Source organism: Dendrobates tinctorius, unplaced genomic scaffold (genome assembly GCF_039654945.1).
Source record: "Dendrobates tinctorius isolate UK_male_01 unplaced genomic scaffold, ASM3965494v1 ptg000086l, whole genome shotgun sequence".
NCBI classification, from domain to species: domain Eukaryota; kingdom Metazoa; phylum Chordata; class Amphibia; order Anura; family Dendrobatidae; genus Dendrobates; species Dendrobates tinctorius.
In genome coordinates this window covers 44,868,158-44,881,271 of record NW_027361754.1, presented here as the reverse complement: position 1 = coordinate 44,881,271, position 13,114 = coordinate 44,868,158, and positions in this window count along the sequence as shown.

Genomic DNA, 13,114 nt, shown 5'->3' with positions numbered 1-13,114 from the left:
CCACAGCCCAGGGAGGGCAACCCACTAACACAGACTAGTTTAGGAGCGCAGACACAAACTGTAGGCTAGGTACGCAGACCATAGGCTAGGTGCTCAGATGCAGACTGTAGACTAGGTCCTCAGTCGCAGACTGTAAGCTAGGTGCTCAGACAAAGACTGCAGGCTAGGTGCTCAAACGCAGACTGTATGCTAGGTGCGCAAATGCAAAGTGTGCCCAGTCTACACTCGCATACTCTACTGCTTCAATAATTATATCCAGAACTTTATGCTGCTTGTGGCAATGAATAAACTGTGCACTTTTTTCTATTAATTTGCTGATCCTACAAAGAAAATAATCACTTGTCATCATTTCATTTAAGCTGGAGGATTAATCTGTTCAATGTCACGTCTAAGGCCTCTTTCACACATCAGGTTTTCGCCGTCAGGCGCGATCCGGCGCTTTTGACAGAAACCGGATCCGGCAAAATGCAATGCCGGATCCGGTTTCCCCCCCATTGACTTGCATTTGCGCCGGATCGCGCCGGATGGCCATGCGTTTCATCCGATTTTCACCGGATCCGGCAATGTGACGCGATCCGGCGTCTGGAAAAAACGGAGACTGTAACGTTTTTTGTCTCCGGCGTAAAAGCCGGACACGCCGGATCCGGCGCATCCGGCTTTTTCACACAATGAAAGCCTATGAGCGCCGCAATGCGCCGGATCCGCCGGATCCGGTTTTTTGGGTCTGAGCATGATCAGTAGCTCTGCCCACTACAACCTGTCAAAGAAGGGCTGTAGGAACATGCTATATATAGTTTTCCAGTAGCCAATCCCGTTCGGAAGGCCACAAGGGTCAATTTTAAAAACCAGATCCGGCGTAATCCGTCGAAAAACGGATAGAAAAACGGATGAACCGGATGAGACGGATCCGGTTTTGTCTGTCAAGAACAAGACGGATCCGGCACATCAGGTTTTACAAAACATTTGCCGGATCCGGCATTCCGGCACGACGCCGGATCGTGCCTGACGCCGAAAACCTGATGTGTGAAAGTAGCCTAAGCGATGTCATTTAACATGTGAACAGTTGCTTGAATCGGAGAAGTTTATGTTTTCTACTTGATGTGCAGCTTAAGAATTAACAGCAGGGATTTTTCTCTGTTTTGTCTCGGATGATAAATTTTGATTCCAGTAGCAGGTGGAATGTGACAAATAACAGGGCAGACAATATTTGATATACCGTATGTTAGATTTTGCTTGCAGATTTCCAGTGATCTGAAAAAAAGTGCCTAAATTCATGCATTCAAAAATTTCTCACCTCCATGATGTCATTAAACGCTTTAGTATCCAGCATTCAAAAATACTACAGTGTTCAAGTGTGAAACTACAAGTTCTAACATACCTTGATGGCATGCATCTTACAGCCAGAGAGTAGCAGTTTGCAGACGACTTAAAGAAGAACTCTTCCTCCTCCTCCAATCAACATTTTTATCCTCTTAATTTATTGCAGTCAACATGTTATATAGCACTGTGTACTTACAATTGCTCATTTTGCCTTTCTACCCAGCTAATTCTTCTCTGTTTCATTAAGGATATAGCATCACATGATTAAAAACAGACTAGCTGAATCCTTCTAAGCTCTATACAGAAACAGGAAGTCTTTTTTCCCTGCATGAGTCATCATTAGAACTACAATTCTACATCACTGCAAAGTCTCTGGCAGAGGGAAAAAGCAGAGCAGTTGAGTCAGGAGTAGAAGAGGGGGTGGAGCTGCGCTGGCAGGGACTTTACTGTGAGTAGATTTGTAGTTAGTTCTAATGATTACTCGTGTGGGGAAAAATGACTTATGTCATAGACCTCATGGAAAAGAGAATAATTAACTGGGTATAAGGGCAAAATGAGCAATTATAAGTACACAGTGCTATATAATATGATGACTGCAATATATTAAGAGGATAAAAACATTGATTGGAGGAGTGTGTCTTCGACGTGCTCGAAAAATATGTTCGAGTCTCTGCTCCTGCATGTGTCCCAGCTGTTCGACAGCTGCAACACTTGCAGTGATTGCCTAACAAATAAACAATCCCAGCATGTGTTGCGGATGTCGAACAGCCACGAGACATGTGTAAGAAGGTGAGACAAGACTGAATCAGCGGTGTGCGGTGCCCTTTAAGGCCAGAACTATCCGGGCTGTCACCACTTCTAGCGGGGTAGATTTCCTCTGAGAGGGAGAGACCATCTGGTCAGACAGCAGGAGGCGCAGGATACTTAAGGGGGCCTGAGCATGGGAACTGGTCTGACTTGGTGGGAAGGTGATAGGAGATGGTTGACTCCCTCTCCGTAGCTCCTACTGATGACTCCTCTGTTTCCAGACCTCCGGGTGCTGACTTTGAGATTACTCTTGACGCTATTGACTTACCGTCTGTATCCATACCGCTGAATGCCCCTGTTTCACCCAAAATACTGGATTAACAGCTTAAGGACTACTCCGAAAGACCGCGGATTGTTGCGGCTAGTGCATGTGCTCGCAACCCGTGCCCGGCACCATTTCTGGGACATTCATGCAAAGGACTGTTTCCACTTTCCAGCGTACCAAAGACAGAGGACTGAATCCTTCAGCACTGTCGGGCAGCAGTGTTTCTCGTTTCTTCATAGCAGAGACTTTGTGCATCGTTTCAGACGCTGCCGGGAGATATTTCAGCCTCCCCTCTGTCAGATCTTCAACCGATAAGTGTTTTGTTTAAATTGTATATTCCTTTGCCATTGCCTTTACCTCCCTGCGAGGAGTATTACTGTTATTGATTGTTTAGTAAATACTTGTTAACCCCTTCTTTGTCACCGGTTACTCACTGCATCAAACAAACTGTTTCTTCCTTTACATTTTGGCGTAGTCGGCAGGATGCAGTCTGGTAGCACAGAGACAACAGAATCGGTGGTGGGGCCCAGAACAAGTATTTTTTGGGGGGCCATGTTGAGCAATTTACCAAAGTTTACGGGGTCCAATACTATGTTGTGGAGTTGGACAGAGCGTATGAGGGGTATGGTGAGGATGTTGCGCACCCCCCGGGACCGAGACACTTTTGCTAAAGTACTCCAGATCTTAGAGGCGACTCATGGGGGCACCTCTGACATAGGGGAACTTAGGACACGTGTGGTGCCCCTGAGGGTTCAGTCGCCACAGAGGTACTGCACCTCCTCCTGAGGTGTGGTACCCCACCATCCAGGTAAGGTGGAGACACCTGACCATGCTCCAACACCTGCACCCCAAACCACAAAGTACCAAAGCACCTTCGGCGGCTCCCTGCTTGGAGTGTAGCATAGCACCCCTTGGTGGCTCCCTGCTTGGAACACGAAATGTGCTGGGAGGTGGGTGGAGTTTAGTTTACATAAAAGAGCGGGAAGAGTTGAGTGAGTCGTTCAGTCAGTCATTCATTCAGTCAGTGAGTGAGGATGTAGAAGGACAGAGAGTGAGACAGAGAAGATCCCCGGGAGGGGGATGGAAGAAGGAAGTGCTGCAGCAGGCCACAGGAAAGAGACAGAGAAAGGAAGCTTGATTCTCCTTTGGGAAGAAGGATTAGCACGGAGCGTAAGGAGAATAAGAGAACAAGGACCAGGGTTAGAGGAGAACCCTTTCCAAGTTCTAAGCACAAGGCCGGGGCCCGGTCCCCAAGTTGTAAGGATACTAATGGTCCTGCAGCAGACACCGGAGGAATAGAAGTAGTGACCACTTTATTTACACCTAAGACTTGGGGGCACAACAGCAACATAATAGTGAGCCGGGACTTAGTAGCAAGGAGTCCCTGAAGCAGGCTACAGCTGTCTGCCGTACAAGTAGAGTTCATAGGAACATCTGACAGGAGGAACTCCAGTGTAACTCAGTACTAGGAGTACTTCATTCAAAGGCGCTATAAGAGGGGACATTCAGAAAAGGCACATATGTTGGTGGAGTGTTGGAAAGGATTACTTCATCTTGCCTGGAAGTTGGCTGAGCTCCTGACCCGGAGGACACGGCACGGATGCGGGCACCTGTACCTGCAACAGACTGTGAGTAAAGCTTTGGAACTACATGCCCTGGTGTCCTCCACTTATTCCTGCACCAACCTGCCCAGCACTGCTACATCCCTTGCGCCCGACACTACACCAACTACGTGTCACTTCACCTACTCTGCCCTGGGACTACAGCCCTGCCTGTGGAGGGCTATAACCTCATTGCTGCACTACACCATCTGTCCCAGAGGATCTGTCTGCAGCGTCGGCTTACATCTCCATTGCCGAGCACCACAGGTGGCGTCACGAATCACTTATAAACTTTTATCACCATAAGCACACTGCAACAACTCCTTTTACAATGGGTGCCCAGGGCCACGGGCCGTGTCCCAAATGCCGTGACATCTCCCATTGAAGCTTATTGGGCCCGGTACCGAGTATCTCACCGCCCTGGGATGGCGACCCATTTCTGGCGTCACGAACAGGATGACGAAGCCTGGTGCCACCGGGTTCTGTGTGCCTACGATTTATTGAACTTAAAAGTTTGTGGAAATGTGCAAAAGACCCAATTTGATAGACTGTAAAATGAATGCTAAAAATGGCCGCCAGCGCGGTAAAGAAGGGCGTGACAACATGGGTGGTCCTAAGAAAAGAGCACGAACTGTCCTGGACCTCCCCTGTCTGAACTTCTATGAGACAGCAACATGGCCCACCCCCCGAGGAGTTCGTATACTGGCATGGTATGGAGGAGTAGGAAGAAGACGCCGCCCCCAGAAGGAGGAGCGGGAGCCGGTGGCGGGAAAAGAGGCCAGACAGGAAGAAGAAGAGAACGCCATGATGGAAGGAGAGAGGAGGCCTGAAGAGCGAAGGGAGGTTAAGTTGAATCTCCCAGGCGCAATGGCTGAAGGCTCCGATCTGGCTTCCCATCTAGACTGTCAACAGCTGGAGGATGAGATTGCCCGGCTGACTCATGAACTGCGGCTGAAGCAGGAGGCGCTCTGGAGGAAAAAGTAGCAGCCCGCCCTGGAGGGGCCTACACCCGCGGTACCCCAGTCACCGGTACCCGCCATTGCTGCACTGGATCTCCCTCAGGCAAACCCTATGGAGCCTGCGGCTGCTGCAATACCACCGTCAGCGTCTATCACAACTGCCCCGCTGTCACCACCGCTGTATGAGGCCTGTCCAGAGGAGTTATCTGAAGGCCTGTGGCCTGAAGTGGAGGAAGTTGAGCCCTAACCTGGACCTAGCGCGGCCGCGCAGGTCCCACCGGAGATCCCCGCAGGCCCGGAGCCGCCATCTGCTCCACCACCACCGGCATCCGGACCGGCTACCCCTGTGGATACCCCTGCAGCTGCCCACCGTCTCAAACCTGCACCGGAGCTGCAACACCACCGGGAAACATCAGGTACGACTACCGCCCCTGCAACCGGGTTGCCCCCTGAGTTCCCATACACCGCATGCAACGGACCGGTACTCTGCATGGGACAAATAGAGGAGCTGTGTTCTCAATTCAAAAGCACTAAGCTGACTGCGATGGGGAAATGGAAGAAGTCCCTGCTGAAAAGAGTAAGGCTGGAACAAGCGCGTCCCATTCGACATATTCTGATCTCAGCAGAAGAGTCTGAACAGCTGATGGGTGTCACTATGCATCACGGATTTCCTTTGCCACAGATTCAGGACCCCCGCCTCAACCCCTACAAGCGCCCACAGACACCATTACCACCAGATGTCAGGCCAAAAATCAAGATAGTAGTGCCACCTGAGATTGAGGAACCACATCCCTTGGCACCAGCCGCAACTCCTGCAGAGTCACAGGCAGCAGAACTACGACCAGCAACAGAGGATGTGCTATTTATACCAGTATATGCCAACCTCACTCCAGGAGAAAAGAAGTACCTGCAATTTGTAGACCGCCAGCAACAGAATGAAGACACCCAGAGCATCTCCCCTGGAAGCAGCCCAAGCAACCAGCTTCCAGTACCCCAGGAGGGGCCCACCAACATTAAAGGAAATACCTATAACTAACTTTGTTACCCAGGAGGGTATTTGCACCGTTGTGCCCCATTGTTTACAATTATGTTCCAGTTTTCTTCAGTTTGCCTAGTTGCGTTGGCAGCAGTTATTATGAAAATCTGAACTATGGTGATCATGAACTTGGAGTGAATCACAAACTGTCATTGTAAATAGTTTGCACCTCTTTAGGTGCCCTCTCTTGGTTTTACATAGGTCTTGTATAAATAAGGACTACCTCATTGTGAAGCATGGCTCCTACCAAAAGGACACTGCAAGAGATCCCGGCTGGGAGCGGTGTCCAGCACTTACAAGAATTATTGAAGATTTGATGTGAAGTATTTTATAATGTGCCTTATGACAGTATTAATAGAGAATAGCTTTTATATAGAATCTAGTTAATAGCAGTGACTAATAGGAATGTTTTAATAAAGAAATTTGAATAAAGATGAAGATTTGGAAGATGCAGGTGACGAACCAGGCATCCGTGGTTGTCACTTAGGGTTAATAAAAGAAAGTAGAAAATATGTAAGAAGAAATGATAATGCTTGAAGTAGCCAGTGCCTCTCATATTGAGAAGATTAGATAACTGCTTGTTTTGCATTTTTGTATGTTCCTGTATTTGTCAACTTCTGTTTTCTTGCAGCCTGTGGACGTGCTGTGTTTAACGGGGGGGTATGTGGCGCCCCTGAGGGTTCAGTCGCCACAGAGGTACTGCACCTTCTCCTGAGGTGTGGTACCCCACCATCCAACACACACTTGTTTAACTGTATGCAAGGAGAGGAGGAGACGGTCACACAATACATGAATGCCCCACAAGAGCTTCACACCGCCATTGTTAGAAAAGATGGGATGGGAATAGGGTCAACGGATGTCATGTTGCATGACTTGTTGGTGACCAGGCTACGGGACGTCTTGACCAAGCAGACCCTGAGAGAGTGGGTACAGGTAGACTCTCGCATCACTTTTGCTGAAATAGGGAGAGAAGCCCGCTCACATGAACAGAAGCAGGGGGTGACAGTCCTGGTAGGGAAGGTTCAGAGTGGTGAAGTTGCAGTTCAATCGACAGTCGAACCGCAATGGGTTAAAGAGATGCAACGAGAACTGGTGAATATTCAAGGAGAGCTGGCCCAAATGAAAGGGAAAGTTGAGACTAGCCAGTGTACCGCCAAAAGCCAAAGTGAGACAAATGACTGTAATGAGGACCAAAGGGACAGTCGGCCGAGGTCTTTTGCATGTTGTAATTGTGGAGAAATAGGACATCTGGCTAGGCAATGTCCGTGATGGGCCCCATCTAAGCTGCCCGTTAAACTAACGGGCTCCGAGCTTAGGGTACGTCGCCCGGAGCCAGACTGGAAACGAAGGAGTAGTGAAAGTCCCATGAATCTAGTTTCTACATGTACACTGGTATGGGCTGAATTCGATGGTCGGGCCATGCGTTGCTTGGTGGATACCGGGTCGCAAGTGACCACAATGCCGGAAGCATACTTCCGTCGGCACTTCCCAGAAACCTTCAGGCCCGAATGGGGCCCGGTAGTGAAGTTGACACCTGTAAATCACCTGCCCATACTGGTCGCAGGGGTGGTATGGATGCAGGTCTCCCTGTGTGGGAAAGATCTCGGATGGAGGGATATCGTATTGACTCAAGGAGAGGCTAGCCACGGTTACACTGTGACATTAGGCATGAATATCCTGAAAGAGTTTGGAAAGTTGCTGAGTGATGAACCTATGCATTTGTCTCTATGTCAGTGGAGTTCACATCCCCGCCAAGCGGTGGGTGTTTCAACAGTTGATCTGTATAGCCCAGGTGCAGGAAATCTCCAGTCAAGGGGAAACGCTGGGAAAAGTGGTGGTACCGGCATCCACGCAACTCACCCTACCATCAGGACAGACTGTGTTTGATCTACCCATCCGAGCCCATGCCCCCCTGGAGGGGGTGGAAGTCCAATTGGAACCTCCGGTGGTGCAACAACTGCCTGCGGGATTGCTGGTGGCCCAAACGCTGGCCGTGGTATGAGAGGGAATGGTACTGGTGCGTTGTGTGAATCTCACCGACCAGGAGATTGTCGTCCCACACAGATGTGAAGTAGCTTGAGTAGTGGACATGCCTGAGAAAGTCGTACCGCCCCAGGACATACAGCTAGCGGTGAGTCCGGAAGATCCATGGTCGGTGATAGTTACTACCTCTCAGACGGCCAAAACGCAGTACATCCAAGAGGGTCGGCGCATTTTAGAACATATGCGTGCTGAACTGTCTGAGCTCACCCCCACCCATGTGCATCAAGTGGAGGCGTTGCTGGGGCGATACCAATCTGTTTTTTCGAGTCATGAAGATGACTTCAGCTGCACCATGGCAATTACCCATGAAAATCCTACAGCGGAGACAGCGCCCATACAAGCAGATTCCCCCACAGTTGTACCAAGAAGTAAGAGAGATGCTCGGTCAGATGCTGCAGGCGGGTGTCATCAGAGAAAGCCAAAGTCCATGGGCAGCCCCTATTGTACTAGTTTGGAAAAAGGAAGGAACCTTGAGGTCCTGTATGGACTACTGTAAGCTTAACGCCTGTACTGTATGCGATTCATACCCTCTGCCCCGGATTGAGGAGTCTCTGTCTACATTGGGAAAGGCCAAATTCTTTTCCACGCTAGATCTTGTCAGTGACTTCTAGCAAGTGCCCATGTCCGAAAAGGATCGGGCGAAGACAACCTTCATACTTCCCATGGGCCTCTTTGAATTCAACTGAATGCCGTTCGGCTTGGCCAGTGCCCCGGTACGTTCCAGCGGCTGATGGAGAGGTGTCTAGGTGACTTGAACTTTGAGGCCACCCTTATCTACTTGGATGACATCATTGTGTACGCTGCCTCATCTGAAGACCATTTACGGAGACTTGAGCAGGTGCTGAGCCGTCTACAGAAGTATGGGCTGAAAGTGAAACCCCAAAAATGTCACCTGTTCCGGACTCAGATTGAGTACTTGGGTCATATTGTTTCCGCTGAGGGAGTAAGATCGTCACAAGAGAAAATTTCAGTGATCGCAGATTGGTCAACCCCAGAGAGCGTAAAGGATGTGCGTGCCTTCCTGGGGCTAACGGGATACTACAGTCGCTTCGTGAAGAACTTTACTCAGGTAGTACAGCCATTGCTCAAACTCCTGAAGCGAGTATCCCTGAATGTCAAGGGTCGACCCATTCGTTTGAAAGAAAGGCAGGGGAAGGCATTCTATGAGCTAAAAAAAGCAGTAACCGAGGCCCCGGTACTGGCTTAAGCAGATTTCTCTTTGCCGTTCATTCTCCAATTCTCCACACTGACGGCAGCTTGCACAGACTTGGAGAGGTGTTGTCACAGGTGCATGACGGGAGAGAGAGGGTGATCACCTATGCTAGTCAGTCCCTCCACAATTCCGAGTGCAACCCAGACAATTACAGCTCCTTCAAGCTGGAGTTGCTAGCGCTGGTGTAGGCTACGACGGAGAGATCCACAGAATACCTGTCTGGCTCAAAGGTGTTGGTACATACCGATAATAACCCATTGACACACCTGGAGAATGCTAAGCTAGGCGCCTTAGAATGTTGAGTGGCCAGGATGGCAAAGTTCTGGTACCGGATCGCCTAAAGGAGAGGAGCAGAGAACACGCACGCTGACACCCTGTCTAGAGCAAGACATGCACCACCAGGAAAGAGTAGAGATGAATTGCTGGAGGGGGAAGAGGTTCCCCAATTTCAAAGGACCGCTGGGACGGCGGCGACCACGCTGGACCAGATACAAACCTGTTGTGAACAGGTCACCGAGGAGGATGGCAGGAATAGGCTAGGCCACCAGGGAACCAGAAAGGTTGGTAACTTAGCAGATTGCAAACCCCTAATCCTAACAACACAACTAACAGTAGCCGTGGAGCATACCTACAATGCCCTAGACACCTCGACACAGCCGGAGAACTAACTAGGCCTAAAGCAAGAAAGGTGAAATCTAAACTGCCCCGGAGTAGAACCCCAAAGAAATAGATAGCCCCCAAACATATAACGTCGGTGAGACAAGATGAAACACAAACGCAGGCAGAAAAGAGACTGAGCAAATGATGGGGCCCGAACTGACTAGATAGGATAGGAAAGGAAAGACACTATCTGCAATCACGCAAAACCCCTAAAAAATCAAACACGACTGATGTACCAAAAAACACTGAGGTCTCACCACCTCGCCCCCACTATATCAGCATTCTGGTATGAACTGGCAGCAAAGCAAAAGAGACTAACAGGGGACTGAACAAGCTGACACAAGCCGCAACACATGGAGCGGGGTCCAGCACTGCCCCCAGCAGGGAGCATGCTGAATCCTCACAATAAGCAGAAAGAGGCAAAGCCAGATCTGCTGCAAAGGATTAGCAAATTAACAACTTAACTGAAAAATGCAGGATCAGGGCAGGAGACATCAGACCTCAGAATGCACAGGAAAACTTATTAGGAATGGCGGAACGCACTAATTAAAAATAAATAATAAAGTGCGTTCGCCGCTCAGGGTCCACCGTGCAGTAGGTGTAAACACTGCTGCCAAGTAGTGAAAGATGAGCAATATGGCGGAAATGCACGCACGGGTTGAACGTCACCCAAGTGCGCTAAGCAATCTCTGTTTGCTCACAGAGATGTCAGCAGAGGTAAACTCAAAAGGCTGAGCCTGTTAGTGTCACAGGTCTCAGGTAAATGCACACACGGTATCTGGTCACAGGAGCAGGACCCAAGACAGAGGAGCTGCGTCCGTCTAGACCTACCAAGCGTGCAGCGTCGCTACAGCGGACGCCAAAGGGGGCTGCAACTGCAGCGCGGCATAGGACACTGCCGCTAGTCGACAAAGCAAGGAAGCAGGCGCAATGTCGGACGCTAGCACTGTGGATGATGCTGTAGTGGCTTGAGGCTTGCCACGCGCTGGCGCTGTCTCTAATCTAAGTCCCTGTACACATTCGTAATATCAGAGGGAGGGGATCTTAATGAGTCATTCGCAGGTTCATACATCCATCATCATTCACACAGTAGCAACTAGAGACTATACTAGCACATGGCCAAATGGTCATGCGCGCTTTTTATAGCCGGGACCTTCCGGAAGCTTCCAGATCTCCGAGATGGACCTCCTCGTTTTGCCTTTCGCAGCTTACTAATTCTCCAACGCATGAAGACGCAAACTCTCTCGACTTGGTCTTCTCTCGGCTCTGTGCAGTGGATGATTTTGCAAACTCCCCTCTCCAGCTCTCTGACAACAATCTTCTTTCATTCTCTATCAAAAACTGCCAGGCTGCTCAGGTCTCCCCCACTGTCCATACTTATAGAAACATACAGACCATTAACACCCAGAAACTTATGAAGAACTTGCAGTCTTCATTGGCCCCTATCTCCTCCCTCTCATGTCCTGATTCTGCATTGAAGCATTACACTGAAACGCTTCAAAGTGCCCTGGATGAATTTGCATCCCCTATAAATGGAACACCACAACACAGGCGGCGACAACCCTGTCACACCCTGCAAACACGTTTCCTGCAGCTGTGCTCCAGGTGCGCCGAACGTCTATGGAGAAAATCCAATCTACGTGAAGATTTCATCCATTATAAGTTTATGCTTAGAACATACAACACTGCCCTTCACCTCTCCAAACAAACCTATTTCAACACCCTCATCACCTCACTGTCCAATAACCCAAAACGTCTCTTTGACACTTTTCATTCTCTACTCAACCCAAGTGCACAGGCCCCAACCACGGAGCTCCGAGCTGACGATCTAGCCAATTACTTCAAAGAAAAAAATGACCAGATCCGGCAGGAAATTATCTCCCAATCACCTCATACCATGCACCGTCCTCCCTCCCCCACTGCATCTAGCTCACTCTCTGCTTTTGAACCAGTCACAGAAGAAGAAGTAAGCAGGCTTCTTGCATCTTCTCTCCCCACCATTTGCACCAGTGACCCATTTCCCTCACATCTCCTCCAGTCCCTTTCCCCTGCTGTCACCCCTCACCTAACTAAAATGTTTAACCTCTCTCTCTCTTCTGGTATCTTTCCCTCCTCATTTAAGCATGCCATCATACATCCACTACTTAAAAAACCATCCCTCGACCAAAACTGTGCCGCTAACTATAGACCTGTCTCTAATCTTCCCTTCATCTCTAAACTCCTGGAACGTCTGGTCCACTCACGTCTTATCCGCTATCTTTTTGATAACTCTCTTCTCGACCCTCTTCAATCTGGTCTCCGCTCTTTACACTCTACTGAAACTGCCCTCACTAAAGTCTCTAATGATCTACTAACAGCTAAATCAAATGGTCATTACTCCATGCTAATTCACTTGGATCTCTCTGCAGCATTCGACACTGTGGATCATCAGCTCCTCCTCACTATGCTCCGTTCCATTGACCTCAAGGACACCGTTCTCTCCTGGTTCTCCTCCTATCTCTCTGACCGCTCCTTTACTGTATCTTTTGCCGGTTCCTCCTCCTCTCACCTTCCCCTTACTGTTGGGGTTCCTCAAGGATCAGTTCTAGGCCCCCTCCTCTTCTCCTTTTACACTGCCCCTATTGGTCAAACAATCAGTAGATTTGGTTTCCATTACCATCTCTATGCTGATGACACCCAATTATACGCTTCTTCTTCTGACATCACGCCAGCCTCACTATATCTGAAACTGAACCTGTCAAAGACTGAACTCCTTGTGTTTCCTCCCGCTACTAATGTACCTATACCCGACATTGCCATTTTCGTGTGTGGTTCCACTATTACTCCCCAGAAACATGCCCGCTGTCTTGGGGTCATACTTAACTCCGAGCTTTCCTTTGCCCCCCACATTCGATCACTGGCTTGCTCTTCTCATCTGCACCTCAAAAACATTTCTAGAATTCGACCTTTTCCTACTTTTGACTCTGCAAAAACTCTTACTGTTTCTCTTATTCATTCTCGTCTCGACAATTTTAACTCTCCTCTAATCGGTCTCCCTCTTTCCAAACTTTCCCCTCTCCAATCTGTCTTAAATGCTGCAGCCAGGATCATATTCCTATCCAAACGTTACACCGATGCCTCTACCTTGTGCCAGTCATTACACTGGCTACCCATCCACTCCAGAATCCAGTACAAACTTATTACCCTCACCCACAAAGCTCTCCATGGCTC